Genomic DNA, 16,970 nt, shown 5'->3' with positions numbered 1-16,970 from the left:
CGTATTGAACAGAGCAGATCAAACTACTCTCAAACTAAACTGCAAACTTATATGAAAATCAGCGTGTATTAAGATGTAATCAATTCGTCCATTACCTGCTGCATCATGTGACGTGCTGCTGGGAGATAACAGGGTTAATTAATCACATAGCTAGCGTGATACAGTGCATTGAGCACATTAGGTGGCGTGGTGGTGGCACCACTGAGGGGTTGTATGTTGGTAGCACTGCTTGCCCGAGTGTGCCAGTCAGTAGTGTGCGTGATCGCGTCGATACTGCCAACCTTAGCGCGGTGACGTGATACAGTGCATTGAGCACATTAGGTGGCGTGGTGGTGGCACCACTGAGGGGTTGTAGGTTGGCAGCACTGCTTGCCCGAGTGTGCCAGTCAGTAGTGTGCGTGATCGCGTCGATACTGCCAACCTTAGCGCGGTGACGTGATACAGTGCATTGAGCACATTAGGTGGCGTGGTGGTGGCACCACTGAGGGGTTGTAGGTTGGTAGCATTGCTTGCCCGAGTGTGCCAGTCAGTAGTGTGCGTGATCGCGTCGATACTGCCAACCTTAGCGCGGTGAATGTTCACGTCCCCAACACACGGTAAGGAAACAAGGAATAATAATTTTTAACTTACTACATTGAACAAAAATTATTTAAATTAACATATCTGACAAATCTAATCCAAAGACTTTTGGCTTTTTATGTTGTAGAGTTTTAAATTTATTGTTATATATTGTCCGTAAAATATTAATTTGTAAAATTAACTGAAGAAAGATAATGTCATAGGCTGTACATGAAATTTTAAATTACTTTTCTTTGTTTAGTGGCATATCGCATTTTAAAAGCAGCATTATTCTGCAAGTAAAGGAGAAAGTTAAAAGATAAAACACGAAGTATAGTAAAATTATATAAACTAGTTTAATTTGTATTATTACGGTACAGACGACACTGGATTATAATTAACTAAAATTACCTTACCAGTAAATTCCGGTGTATAAAAAGCATAATTCATCCAACGGCGTGCATTAAAAACTAACAAAATAATAAATTATAATAATTATTAATATTTAACCGAATGAAAAAGAAATATACAGATAAGAAATATCCACGTATTTAACACTAATTGTACTAGCTGCGTAGTAAAGAAGTTTTTCCCTAAATAGATGTTATAGAAAGATAGTTGGTAGGCAGGTGGTAGGTAGATGTATTTTGAAAGTTTATATACTTGGCAATCAATATTGTTTTAGTTAGGCGTTTTCGGGTTTCTAACATGTGAATGGTTAGATAAAGGCAAACTGCGTCATCGTTTCTAAACAACAGGTCACCAAAACTAAGCTACCTATTATAATATTGCAATGTTCAATGCAACCCTCAGCTAGATAACTTTTAAATATTAATAGCTAAAGCTAAAAGTCATCACATATTTTTATGGGTTATTTTTGTAGCTTTTTTATATAGTATTTCGAACATATAAAGTTGTGTTAAACTATTTTAAAAACAACTACTTAGCGCATTGTAAACATGTAGAATGATTGGTCATATTTTAACCTTCCTCACTATTTAAATTTCTTTGGTGGATTTTGAACAACTTTGGACAGTAAATTCTCCAAAAAGTTGTTTTATTAAATAGCTTGTCGATTGCAGCATAAATTGATATTTTTTACCTTCTAAAAAAATATTACAATTTGTTTTGTGGTCAAATTAAAAAAATCTATCCTGTTTGTCATAAAAAACAAGAGCCAAGTTTAACCAAGTCAAACTCAGCTTACTGCCAAGCCATTATTGCGTGTTTACAAACAATGCCAAAGAAGCCGGACCTCAAAGAAGGGTATTTAATATTTTGAGAGACAAAATAGGACACTCAAACATTATAGAACTCTGTGTCTACTTTTGGGTTTGCCTTTTAGCTAATTAATTTATAAAGATTTTTTTTAAACACAACAATTGTGTATAGAACTATCGTAATAAAAACTTAACAAAATATATTTCAGGATATTCGAAAATCTCAGAAAACTTGAGGATACTTGAGAATAACTTGAGGATTCACGTGTGAATTTAAAAAACTTGATAAAAATCATGCTTTTCAGTTGGACATTTTTGCATGTGTACTTGGTGGGGTGTTTAAAAATCATTCATAATCAAATTGTTTGTTAACATTATTGTTTGTTTGTTATATAATTTTCTAAAACGTAACCTTGAACAAACAACTCTTAGGTTACTTGAGGATTCTTATATTACTCTTGCATATGTGTTCCCAAATGTCATAATCTAAGTAGTCCAACCTCATGCAACACGCATTTTATATAAACAAACAATAGTTCCCTCAGATGTCCATTATTATTTAATCAAAGGTTTATTTATTTTGCTAAACCAACCCCAGTATGATGAACTTTTTGAATTATGATTAATTTGAAGTTGAGGATAGGTAATTAAAATACTCTAATGTTTTACTAACAAAATCTAATAATTCATTCTGTTGTTTACTAATTACTCTGAGATTTATACCTTTATTGACTGAAAAAAAATTAAACCGAAATATGCCTTACTATTTTGTTTTAAAGTGTCATTGGGAAGGACATCTACAAAAAAGGAGAGATTCAAGAACATTAAATGATTGTGTTGGATTTCAGTGCGTTTAGATTTAGGGGCGTTTTTTTCTGCAACACTAAGAACAGCTAATTGGTTCACAAATGGTTAATTTTTAATCACCAATCCTGTGAGGCTATAAATAGCTTCTCAATTCTCTTTGTGCTACAACAGTGCATGTTTAACGGCTCGGCTAATGCCTGTGCAACGCGCTGGAAATTGTGCTTTCACCAACCTCTGTCATCATACCGACCAATGTGGAAATTTCCATGGTTGAAATGTTGCAATTATTTTGTGTAGTTTGTTTTCTAACACATTTATTATTTTTGTAAGAGAACGGTTGTTTGATATTACCTGACGTTAACACCTTATTAGATGGAATTATTTGATAGATCTTTAAAAACCACACCTGACCTGGTTCTAGAATTGTTATATATTGGAATCAAACCAGCAAAATTCTGGTTGGAAGGCGAGCACTTCACTCGGATACACAGACAAAATATATTTCTATTGGACCTTCCCATGGAAAAAGACTATTTGATATTATGTAGTTTTTGCTATAGTGGATTTTTCATTAAGTTAAAAGGGTTTTGTGGAATATTCAACAAACTTGAGGGTTAGTAAAGTAAAGTAGAGTAAAAGCAACCCTTACTATATGATGTAGTTGTGTTTCTTCCTAGGCCACTTTATGCAAATCAAAATAAAAAAGGTTACAGTACCTGCAGACTGCCTAAAGTGGTCCTTGAACACCCAACAGGATGGCACGTTTCGGTATTTACCATCATCAGATCCTTTATTTACAAAACTTGAATTTTTCGACACATAATGCCACGTCACGGGTTTTAAAGACAGTCACAAAACATTGAATCTCTCGCTTTCAATTCGTAAGCCCACTGTATATAGTTTGTTCATAAACCAATGTTTTGTGACTGTGTTCAAATACCGTAACGTAGCATTATGTGTCGTAAAATTAATTTTTTGTAAATAAAGGACCTGAAGATGGTAGTCATACCGAAACGCATAATCCTGTTGGATGATCAAGGACCACTATTGGCAGTGTGAAGGTATTGTAACCTTTTTTTGAACCTTCACTTATACTAAAACTTGCATTTAATCGACTATGTAATGAAGTTAACTATAGTATGTATACATATATAATATATAGTTAACTTTAAAAAAGGTGTACCTTTTTACATGGTTCATGATAACAAAATTCAATCTTGAAAGGAATATATTTTTATTTAATTCTACCTACGATCTCAGATGTAAAACAGTCATATATTTTACATTCTACACAGATTTGTTTAATTTAAGTTTTATAAGGTCATATTCATGTACAATGGTAATGGTGATTCAGCTTGATCTACGAAGAGCTGTAACCAACCAGAAACAAAATTTACGTCGCACAAAGACAGAGCACTTAAAGTTAGATTGGATAGAGAGTTAAGAGGTAACTCAAGTAAATTGTTGTTGGACTACGTGGGTTTGTCTCTAGAGTTGTGGAGTTTGAGTGGTGCCACAGATAACTATAAGACAGCTAGACCTGGCTAGCTTTAAAAACATTTAAAGATTATTTATGCATTTTTATATGTCATGTTTAAAAGATATACTATAGTGTACTGACCTAAACAACGTACCGGTACTAAAAATCCTCCTGTATGAACAAAATTTATTTTTCCAAAAATGTTTGGATACATTAAAATAGTACACAATAACATTTTCAATGTATACTATGTACTTAAATAAAGCATTGATCAGTAACAGATAACCTTAAAACGTTCAGTTATTATGGTTTAATTCCAGAGCAGATACCCCTTCCCAAAAGCTTGATCGAAGTACAAATGAAACTAGGAAAATAAAGCGAGAAACAACAAATGATTTGTTGAAATTACTAATATCTTTGTCTTTTAATGTTAATAAAAACAATTATGCAGATGGAAACATAAGAAATACCCCAACCACAGCAAACCTGCCGACTAAGCGATTTTCCTTTTGTCTGAATTTATTGTCAATTAAATGTATATAACATTATGTTTAACGAGTACCTAGGTATGCTGCTACAAGGAAACTAATAAAGTGTTTTCATTTGGAGTAACAGCATTGACGGTTGCTACGCAGACGACGTTGCAGCTTTGATAGCTGCACGTAGCGTTGAGCTCTCTCAGCTAAAGCTAAACCGAGTTATGCGTACCATAAACGCATGGATGGCAGACCACGGTCTCTCGCTTGCTCTCGAGATCGTGATTTTGACAAAAAAACGGATTGACACCATCGTGCCGTTGAGGGTGGGAGCCGTCGAGGTTCAAAACTGTTCGTTCTGCCAAGTATCTTGGGGTCATGGTAGACAGCAAGCTTAGCTGGCGGGATCAGATTTTCCGTACAGCGGACAAGGCCGCTAGGGTGGTTTCTTCTCTTAGCCGGTTGATGGCCAATGTCGGAGGGCCTCGGTCCAGTCGTAGAAGGCTGTTAATGTCTTCGGTCCAGTCCGTACTCTTGTACGGTGCGGAGGTGTGGGCAGACGCACTAAATAAGGAGGCATACAGGATGCGGCTCGCCCGAGTGCAGCGTCAGGCAGCACTGAGGGTAGCATCTGCCTACCGAACAGTGTCCGAGCCCGCCGTCCTGGTGATTGCTGGAGTCATCCCCGTCAAACTTTTGGCGGCGGAGAGAAAGGCAATTTACCGGCGCCGTGGGGAGGACGAGGCACGAACAGAGGAACGCACCCGCACCTACCAGCTGTGGCAGGAGGGCTGGGAACAGGAGACACGGGGACTCTGGACCAGGCGACTGATACAGCAAGTCCAACCTTGGGTTGATCGGCGGTACGGAGAGGTGGACTTCTACCTCACCCAATTTCTGACGGGACACGGCTTTTTCCAGTCGTACCTGTTCAGGATGGGCAAAGCCGTGTCACCCGACTGCATATACTGCCCAGGCATTCTCGATGACGTGGAACATACATTTTTCCACTGCCAGCGCTGGGAAAGGCCCCGCCTGGAGGCTCAACAATTAATAGGACTGCTGTCGGTCGACACGGTCATACCCATTATGACGGAGGGTGAGGACAATTGGACCTGTGTGTCACATTATATCCAGGGTATTCTCCGCGCCAAGAAGATCGACCTTGACCGGGATGCGGTTACAGGTCATTAAGAATCGAAATGCCAGAAACGGTGCGAGCCCTGAGGGCTTAGGTCACATGTTGGCCTGACTTGAAGTAATGTGACAAACAATACCAGGTCTGTGTCCAACAGAGTAGAGGGGGTTTTTTAGTGAGTAGTCTGACAATTTTCAGGAGTCTCACACTACAGGCTGGCTACCTGTGTGCGTAAAAACATTTTCCCTCCTCTCCCTAAAAAAAAACAACCTTACGATCCAATTGATAAGTTAAGGTAAGGTAAGCCTTAGATTATAACAATGTAATAAAGTGTGTGTTTTTGTAAAATATTAATAATTTAGCATAAGATAAATAATGTTGCCAAGTTTGATAAAAATATATCCATCAACGAGCAAACAATTTTTTTACAATATTCTCGATAAGAATAACATGCGAATAAAAAATTACAACTTTTTTTATGTTCTCCGTCAAAACAATTTTATATACTAACTTATTTTTTTTTTTTACTCTTTAAAAAGGACTGGGGAGAATTTGGGAAATTTTAAGTTTTTATTGTCAAAAATTAGAAAACCCAATTTTTACCCCGTAAACCACAATTTCCTTGGTCTGATCATGTTGGTTCAGGAACTTATTCAAGTTTATCCCGCCTTACACCTTTAAACCAAAATACATCAAAATCTGACAAAAATGACTCAAGTTATCGTGATCACGGGTAGATAAATAACTCATATAATATAAAACATATAACATATATAAAAATTTGAACGAATGGTGTTTTTCTCTAAGGGCATAAAATGAAAAAGTAAATTGGTCACGGACCTAGGTCTTACCATGCCACCGACTTTAATAGCTAATTCCCCAAACAGAAATTCGCTAAAAGCATTTAAATACCACAAAAAGCTAGTTTCAAAATTAAGTACTGCCATTTTACCATTACAATATTTTAATAAATTGATTTTGTTGCTATTTCAAATTCCAGGAAGCGTTCTGTTACTGATAGGTTACATTCCTAATTTCATTTCCGTTATGATAAACTTGTTATATGTGATTGTGGCATTCAACTCTACCGAGTCCTTTAAATTTAGTCATCACTCGACCCCTGCTTATATTTAAGATTTCTATGACGTCATCCATGATTGAATTTTCTACCCACTCTACTTTTAAAATAAAGAGATGTCTCCGAACCAGACGAACTCATTTTTAAAGTAATAAAACCCTCAAACAAATCACAAATAATTCTAATATAAAATATACTTTTCTTTGAAAGAACTTAACTTCTGAAACTGATCAAGCTAAAAAATTTTGTACTGCAAAAGACAATGGTAGTATTGATACGGTTGCGATTCCAGGAAACCATAACTATTAACATTCCTTGAGAAAATTAACTGTAAAAAATCAAGTAATGTAGTTTTGTTGTCATTATACATTCCTATGTTTCTTTCCTATTTGTCGAGCTAAATGTAACATGCAACAAGCACAGCACAATACAATTATTATATTGTGATACTATAATTACTTATTTAAAACCCAAAAGCAACTGACAAACATTCACGGAAATAGATAGAAGTTTATAATTTCAATAATTAATAGGAACTGAACTGATATTTCAATTATAGAAACACTTTTTGAATCTATGAAAACACTATTATAATTTCGACTAAAACATTGAAACGTAAATGAATATATTAAAATGGATAACTTTTATATTTCCCAACCAATTAAGTCAACTATTCTCGTATTATGAATATTATCGATTCCAAATTATTTAAATTACATCGTCATTTATACGTGAATAATTTATAATTTGTATTCTAAATTTTGCTTCCATCGTTTAAGGGTGGGTTGATGATTGTTGGTTTTATTTATTAAGTTTATTCTCCAAATGTATACAAAATAAAATTTAAATAAATTTAATCCCGCTCTGTGAAATGTAATCTAAATTACCATGCACCGTGACGTTTTTAAAACAGCAAATTAATTTTATATAAGGGTTGCTTACTGGTTATTTTAAGGATATGTATCTAGTTTTTGTTCGGTTAATCATAACGCTAGACATTAATTATTTTGATGACGTATTCGATCAACAATAAATTTGTTATAGTCTCTCTACGTACTATTGGATCAGCTGCTGAAGGTCTAATTCCCGGAAGGTCTAATTAGACCTTCGACACACATTTTGCAGTTTGTACTTGTTGCTGAGGGTCTAATCTGGTAGTATGTCGAAGGTCTAATTCCCGGAAGGTCTAAGAGTACAGTCAATGCAAAAAACTTATCCACTGATACTGTTTTAGACCTTGCGGGATTATACTTTGGGCACAAAATGTAACTTTTTTAAATAAATGTTTATAAAATGAGAGTTGCTGAAGGTCTAATTCCCGAAAGGTCTAAGGTTCGAGTCCCGGAAGGTCTAATTCCCTGAAGGTCTAAGATTCGAGTCCCTGAAGGTCTAATTCCCTGAAGGTCTAAGATTCAAGTCCCGGAAGGTCTAAGATTCGATTCCCGGAAGGTCTAAGATTCGAGTCCCGGAAGGTCTAAGATTCGAGTCCCGGAAGGTCTAAGATGCGGGCGGGCATTGCGTCGCCATAGATGAAGGCTATACAAGCAGGCAATAACGCAACAAATTGAGTTGTAATTATCGATATGTTTCATTCAATCCAAGATGGTTCACTCCAAAAAGTAATTTTACAAATTATTTGCCTGTTCATTCACTCCACTGTTCATTCAATCCAACGGGTACAGTTAGCTCTATAAGTAGACTAACAAGTAGAGAATATAATTTTTGAATTTTACTGTACATTTTATACAATATCAACAACATGTTTTATAATTAACTAGTGTCCCTGTTGCTCGAAATCGAGCAATTGCTAAGTATTACAGGCGTTATTTTAAAACGAAAAACAGTCATATTTTTTATGACTATAAAAGATTCGACTCAAAGATTATGGAATACTCAAGATGTAGATAACAGATCGATATAATCAACATTTCTTGTAAATATGTTATCATTTTTCGAAAGCTGATTTTGTTTTTTAGTGTTTATAACACACATTATTTCTATTTCTTCCCCTTGGTGGTGTTCTATGACTTTCCTATGTTTCCATAGTTTGCAAATCGTCTCTTTCAATGATTACTAAGAAATGCATCACAGTGTTAATTCAGTTTTCTTTTTAGTATATCAATTTATCCAGGCTCTCTCGTTTTTTCCCATTGTAATAATTACGCCAACCCAAATTCAAATAGTAACTATTTCATTTCAACCGAGTAAGTAAATGTTTGTGGCAAACTAATATTAGCAAACTTATTGACTGTTTACAATTAACATATGTTCTTCTCTTCACTTTTAATTTCTGACAGCTGGAGTTTCATAACAATATTTGTTTCCCATGTTAATCTTATGGAGAAATACGAAACTTTAAAGGGCTCCAGGGCCTCAACCTCTCATTATTTCCCTAAAATGAAAGTTTTCTGCACAACTTCAGGTTACCCTCAACCCTCTTTCCAATGACACCAAAAACATGTCAATCGGTTCAGTAGTTTCGGAGGAGTAATCGTCACAAAAATCCTGCTTGCGTATTAAATAAGTACGAGGTGTTAGCCCGTCCTACGTACGGGAATTCAGTAGTCAGATAAAACCGTGTACAATTCAGATCAGCTAGTTTAAAAAAGACAAAGTTTCTTGCAGTTTTAATGTGAAAAATCATCTTTAAACAAATGTTGTGCGACCAAATATGTTTTTATGCATTTTAAATCCGATAATTTTACAATAAAACAGCAATTCTGCAATTTTTACGATGTGAAAAACGTTGAAGTGAGATTTGCAGCCGATTCGCACAGACGCACACTGATTATAAGTAGCATACAGTAGAGACAGTAATAGCTTTGACTATTAATACAACACTTCTTTATCTTATACAACTTCTGTATCCAATAGTCAAAGGTAATAGTCAATTGAGAAGTGTATAGACCTAGTCAACGATACTACCTTCTATAGCATACCTGCCTCTTCCATAATTATTATCACCACAATGCCACAATACAACTAACTTACTATACACAATTTCCAGTAGGTCTGAATAGAAACGACCTAAAATAAAACGATAATATCCAATAAAATTAACAGTACACATAATTTAACTTTGGTGTCCTAACATCAAACTAATCGTCACACCTATCCTTTGTATCAATTTCACTGCATTTTACTAAATAAATAAGTCTAAACAAAGAAAAGTAAAAACAATAACAATTTGTTTTGAAACAGCTGTTTGGTTCAAATAACATTCATTTGAAAAAAAAAAAGAACTGGCCACATGTAGCAGGAATATAAAAAGTAAACACGCTAGTAAAGCTAATGACGTAATTGTCAATGTTTATTGTCCATACCGTTATCAGTTCTATCCTTGATAATTACCCACCGTCATTGAATAAATGTACATCGTAATTTCCCATATTAGTTAATTTAAACTACAATATATTCATAGTTTAAATAAAAGTGATATTTTCACGTATGGGGGCGCTGATATAGGCACCCCCAAACGTAACCACAACTCAACACGATTTCATAAAACATGTAAACATTGTTATTTTTCTATTCTTTCCTTGAAAAGTGGAGCAGTAAAATAATTTGCATTTATCCTTTTTTATTAGGCTCGTGTACAGAGCCTCAATTTGTACTGTGGTTTAATTAATTTTGGTCCAAACCATTTTAAACTGTGGTCTAATTATCTCTACTAATCTGACTTATTTCCATAATCAATGAAAAAATAAGAGGAAATAAAATAACCTCATAGTTCCATAGTTTATATTTAACCAGCTGTTAGTTAAAACAAATTATATTGCTCTAAAACAAATCAAGATTACAAAGATTGCTTTAAAAAATATTTTGAACATCCTAGTATTTTACTATGTATATTTAATTAATCCTGTCATCCTCTTACAGAAGAATTGAACGTATCAATGATTAGCATTACACATAGTATAAATAAGTCAACGCTAAGTATGTCTTTACATTTTTATCCAAATGCTGAATTTGTGACACAAAAGCTGAATGTTTACAGCTGTTATATTAAGCAAATTATTTTATGCCGAAAGCTAGTTTAGAATCTTAGCGTCGGCTGCTAGACTTTTTAAAAATTAAAACTTAATTTATAAAAAACTGGGACCCAAAACTAAAATTATGGCTTCGACATTCCCTAGTTCTCAAAATTATCTTTCTTTCAACACAAAAATCATGTAAATCCGTCGAGTGGTTGATTCAGAATCATGAAATAAAAAAACACTGTTTCGTTTTAATATTATAGATAGATAAATAGATGCCACACTGTGTACAAGTAAAAACTATCGCTACGTTTCTATCGGAAATTCCGCGAAGAAGTTTTAAACTTTCCATTAGGGTTCCAAGGTCTCGCTCAAAATCACTTAATATTGATATTAAAATTATTCTCTGGCAACGACGAACACGTTTTCGGTTGTATTTGGATCCGAGGTCCCTCACCAGGACCTCGAAACAAGCGGGGACCTCGGACCCACGGTGGAAAATCACATCGATCGCCTCGGAACCGGCCTTATACACACGCACGCAAAAATTCACAAAATTTTAGATTTATAATATTAGTAAGATGAAACATTGACTATATGTGTTATTAAATTGTCAATTATCAAAGTCAAAATAAGAATAGTCAATTTCTGTACAACATTTCAATCACTATTTATTTACCCATCATTTTAACATTATTAAAAACATGTGACATTATTAATCTTCACAAATAAGTTATAGCACAAATATAAAGATTAGATTAATCAATTGTCATACATATATATGAAATTAGTCATTAACATCTGTGGTATAAAGTCAATGGATGAAACTATTTATTGGCTAAGATAAGCTGAAATAAACAAAACATAATCCTGAACACCAAGGAAACTAACGATGTTCTTTTAACACCAACTTTAACTTATTTCTGCCGAACTTATTTAACTTACTTATGCCAGTAGTGGAGAACTACCGGTTTTACCCCACTTTAGACATGTTTTTCCCATGTTATTCTTATGGGGATTATTTTTGGCCACCAAATCTAAAATCCTGATCTTTGCCTGCAAATCCCTATAAAAATTGTCAAACCTTATTTCTTAGTTATTCCCCATAAATATATTCGATATTAAGCAAAAATAAAAAAAAATCATTTATTGACCCATGTATGTGTATATGTATAGTAGTATAGTTTGTCGGTGCCGTTTTTTGTGGTGCGAGGTTTTTGGGCCAACTCCTCCCCCCCTCATCCCTCACCCCCTCACCACTCCCCTCTGCCCCATGCACAATTGCTAGTACATCTATCATTCCCCTTTCCAGTTGATATATTATATTTCTATTTCAAAATCATGTATGTGCGAACTCGGCTCATGGCGTGGGCGCGCTCCGGGCTCCTGCTTCTTGCCTCTTGTGGTGGGGCTGTGAAATGGTATCCTTAGTGGAAATCCATGAATTCTGGCTACTTGGGAACCCAAGCCATTTGACATACAATAAATCACCTTTTCTCCTAATTACCTTTTCTACTAAATACATGTCTTTATATTTGGTCTTTAACAACTCCTCTGTATAGAAGCCTCCTCTGATTATATTACCATTTTCATCTTTCAAGATATAAGTCACAGGCTTTGTATTCTTAACTTCTACTATTGTAAATAGTTCCCCTGTCCAATTTGGGGTATATCCTTTACTAAACACATGTTTATATTTGGAAATTCTCACGCTATCACCTACCTTATATCTTGGCTTTTTAACTTGCACTACTTTAGAAGTCAACCTCTCATGCACATATTTACTGTTCTTAATATTCACTTGGTTAGGCTTCATACCTATAGATCTATGCACTTTATTATTATATTTTCGAATTAACTTTGGAAGTAAATCCAACCATTTATAACTCCCCTGAGCACTAAATTCTCTATATAACCAATTCTTTAAAGTTCTCTGAAACCTCTCCACAATTGCAGCCTTAGTTGTAGAAAATGTGTGATAGTGATTAATATTTAATTTTTTCATTAGTTTGCTAAAATATTGATTAAAAAATTCTTTTCCATTGTCGGATTGAATGTTTTTAACCCCCTTTGGTAGAATGGTTTTAATGGCTTCTGTAACCACCAACCCTGTCTTATTCTTTAGTGGAGCAGCATAAGCTTTTTTAGAAAATGTATCTATTAAAGTTAAAATATATTTATTGCCAGAATTCTCTCTAGCATAGTTTTGCATATCAATTAAATCTATTTGTATGGTTTCGTTTATACCCAATACTTTAAAAGACCTTCTAATGAAATTCTTTCTTGCAGGCTTATGAAGTTCGTATGCAATTTCATTCATTTTTTATAACATCATCCTTTCCTGTAACTCTAAATACATCACCATTAGCCCCAATCAATAGATTATCTTCCATTCTTTTAAATACATAGTTTTCTGGTATATATGGTCTATTATCTATATACTTAAATCCACTCAAAGATGTGGGGTCAGCAACTAATAAATCAGGATTATATTCCATCAAATTAAAATTTTTTTCTCCATATACAAATTTTGATCCATCGTAATGCATAGCTTGTGACATTAGACAAATATCATCCGAATGTTCTCCCTCTGGTAGATTCCTTATAAATTGTTTTTTGGCATCCCAACATTTTTCTTTTTTATCAAAAGTTATAGTCTGTTCTTTTATAACACAGTCAGTTTCATCAATGGCAGGTTTAACACGTACTAACCTTTTATTATTAAAATTCCAATAGCCTGCTTCCATTTTTGGAACTTGTGAAACATTCACAGCATCTTTACTATCTGTACCGTCTATCAAATTGCTAAGTTTCTGTTTCTTAGCATTCCAAACACCATTCTCTGATTCTAAAAATTCATAATTATTATCATCTTGTATAAATTTACCATCTTCTTTTCGTATTAAAGTCTGTTGTAAAGTGGGCACATCATCTAAACTCTCACCCTTTTCTACATTAGTAATTTTCCGTTTCTTAGCATTCCAAACACCATTCTCTGATTCTAAAAATTCATAATTATTATTGTCTTGTACAAATGTACCACCATCTGTTCGTATTAAAGTCTGTTGTAAAGTGGGCACATCATCTAAACTTTCACCCTTTTTCACATTAGTAATTTTCTGTTTTTTAGCATTCCAATTTTTATTCTTAGATTCTAAAAACTCATATTTAGTTTTACCTTGTAAAAAGACATCACCTTTTCTAGTTAATGTCTGTCCCAAAGTTGATACATCATCTACAAACTCCCCATCTTTAACATTACCAATTTTACGGTTTAAACAATTCCAACTATCGTCTTGTAAATTTAAAGTAGGTTCACTACTCATGGTTGCCACCCTGGGTTATGCAGGCTTTTTATATGGATTATATAAACGATAAAATTTATCTATAAACATATTTTTATTTAATAAATAATTCCACTTTCTCTCAATTCCTCAATAATGGAATCTATTTCATTATCCACTCCTGAGTTACCAGCTTGGCGACTTAGCCAAAGAAGTCTTAACCTATCTACAAGCTCATTAGGATCATCCCAATAAATATAGTCTATTTTATTACCAGTCACTTGTCTCAAACCTTCACCAACAGATTTAAATAGAGGTTTGATTATATTAAGATATTTAGTATGTCTATTACTTGAAATTGGTGCACCATCTTTGTAACTCTTTAAATGTCCATTTGTAGCTTCCAAAATTTCTTTATAATTTTGCAAATCAGCCGGAGTATAGTTCTCAGGTTCTTTTAACGTTAACAATTCCCATAAACCTTTTGTCCCCTTGTAGGTTTTATTTGCAACTGTAACATCATCATTGGCAATATCAACTTCCTTATTTCCAATAAAAAATGTATTTGCTTCTCGTCTAATACCATATGTAGTGTCTGTCATACTACTTTTACTGAGGTAATTTCCTAAATAGTCTGATGCTAAAAGACCAAAATCTAATTTCTGTGGAGTGGATGGTTGTAATGGTTGTAATGGTTGTAATCTTGGTATCATTGATATTCTAGATGGAGTCATTGGGAGTATCTCCATTCGAGGCCTCTCTGATGTGATTTTATTTAATTCTTGTAATGGCTCTATTAAAGGTTGGAATGTTTGGAACCTCTCTTCAGCCTCTAGAAACTTGCCACGTTTTAAAGCTCTATATTTCTCTCTTATTTGATTTGCAGAGTCAACCAATTCTTGTTGAATATTTTTCATCTTTTATTTACATTTTATTTATCTCATTTGACAAAGGATTGTACTCAAACACTTTATCATGTATTATCAAACAATATGCAGATGTATTTGCTGGTACATTTTCTGCAGTTTCAATCTCTAATTTAATATCAACAATTCCTTCCTTCAATGTTTCGTTCTGTCTAGAACAATCTATTACAATTAGTGGATATTTCTTCATAAACTCAGCCCTACTAATCATAGGATCTGGGATAGTATTATAGTAAGTCTCTCTAAACCTCATAAACATCTCATAAGCTTTAGAGACATCTCCATTTTCAAAGTCGAGATTCAAATCACTATAAGGATAATATTCAGAGTTTAGAAATACTTTGAGATTTTTTAATTTACAGTGATCAAATTCATCAGTTCTTTTTCGTGCACTATTATCCCTAGCTGTTTGGAAACCAAATATAATATACCTAGGCTTCTCCAAACTTGAAGACGTCTTTACTGACCATGTATGTCTTGTGGTATTGGGATATGATGGAAGTTCATGCAACTCTAAACTTATAAATGCAATTTGCAAATTTTTATTTTGCAATAACATCTTTTGTAATTGTAACTTCTCTCCATCTGATGGTATCACATGTGGCATGACCCATTGAATTGAGTTAAGTGTAATTTTGGGAATCGTATCAGCAGTGCCACTGGCTGGAGCACTAGTGGTTGTTAATATACAATTCAAATCATTTTTGGATCTTTTCAACACCAATTCTTGTTTGACATTTACTAATACCTTATTAAAATCCTCGAATACACCCATTAACAGTTCTAATGGTAAACAAGTACTAAACTTGCCACCTTTATGGAACTCTTTTAAATTCGTGTCAGAATCAAATGCTACATTTGACAATTTAGTAGTTTTATTGTAAGAGCTCAATATTTTCATAAGACTAGAAATTCCTGGGTTTCTTACAATGTCTATTTCTTTACCTGCGACTTCGTATCTAATTTCATCAAATAAGAACGCAAATGCATTATTTATAAAATGACCTTTATCATGATTTTCAATTTCTCCCTTAATATACAGATAACTTCTACATGGGAGAGTTAGCAAATCTTGATTATTAATACATATTCGAATTTCATCAGAATTATTTATTGCTAAAGTGTTGTGGGGAACATAGGAGTGATTTGTAATTTTAACCACACTATCGTCGAATTGGGATTTCCCTGTAACGTCTAGAAAATCTTCCATTTTTATTAATAGAAAATTTTAACTTTAGTCCTATTGACTTTAGGAACCTAGCATTTTGTACACTTATAGATAAATTCTTATAAATTCTCATATCTTTTTTATATGACAAGTAATTGTAGTTTCTTCTCCGTTAAAGTCAATTGCCTTGTCATGCTGATCGGCAAATGTAATACTGACAACATCTAAACTTCTCTTATTTACAGGAAAATATATAATATTTCTTGGAACTTCAATAATTTTGTAGCCAGGAGGAGCTTCTGGATAAAAGCTATGTATGGTGTGTGATTTGTTGCCATTTAAATAGGACCCGTTTGCAATATTACATTTTACTCTAATCACATTTACATTATTAATGTTTATTTTATTTGTAGATTCAAACTGAACACCAGGAGTAGAAACACCTTTAAATCCCAATAAAACAGACCCTAAACATGGTTTTGTAAAATCAAACACGTGGCTAGAAAGTAGTGTAGCTTTCATAGTTTTATTATTAGCTGTAAGGAAAAAGTCTGGGACTTGCTTTTGAATTTCCTTTGCAAGCTCAACCACCTCATATGTTCCTTCAGAAATTTCTATTGTAACTGGAGCATTGTGGTCATAATAGAAAACATCATCACCTTCACTAATGGTTAATTTTTTGCCTTTAAGTTGATTTAATTTTGGAATAAGCCCTTTGAATAAAAGTTTGGATTTAGTATTAATTAATGCTTCTCCATTTTTATCTACTATAACTTTAAGTTTGCCATTTAATAACTGGTTTAAATCATCAACTGAGATATCTCCTTTTGGTAATGTTATTTTCTCTACTTTGTAATA

The 16,970-nt window shown here is 33.8% G+C and overlaps 1 protein-coding gene across 6 annotated transcripts in view; it reads left to right on the top strand.

The window, feature by feature from the left end:
- Positions 1–481: 481 nt before the first annotated feature.
- The window catches only part of LOC129003059 (ankyrin repeat and death domain-containing protein 1A-like), a 215,283-nt gene continuing 198,794 nt past the window's right edge, over positions 482–16,970 (top strand). For 4 of the 6 annotated variants that reach the window (XR_008491612.1, XR_008491611.1, XM_054431272.1 and 1 more), the window contains exon 1: positions 482–596. The gene's annotated coding sequence lies outside the window, so the exon portion shown is untranslated. The remainder of the gene's footprint in view (positions 597–16,970) is intronic. The other 2 variants (XM_054431271.1, XM_054431273.1) reach the window with 2 other exon arrangements.

The sequence above is a fragment of the Macrosteles quadrilineatus genome, unplaced genomic scaffold (assembly GCF_028750875.1).
Source record: "Macrosteles quadrilineatus isolate MER2022 unplaced genomic scaffold, UCM_ALF_1.0 Scaffold_9__3_contigs__length_116548681, whole genome shotgun sequence".
Taxonomy (NCBI): domain Eukaryota; kingdom Metazoa; phylum Arthropoda; class Insecta; order Hemiptera; family Cicadellidae; genus Macrosteles; species Macrosteles quadrilineatus.
This window is presented reverse-complemented; position numbering and strand designations above follow the sequence as displayed.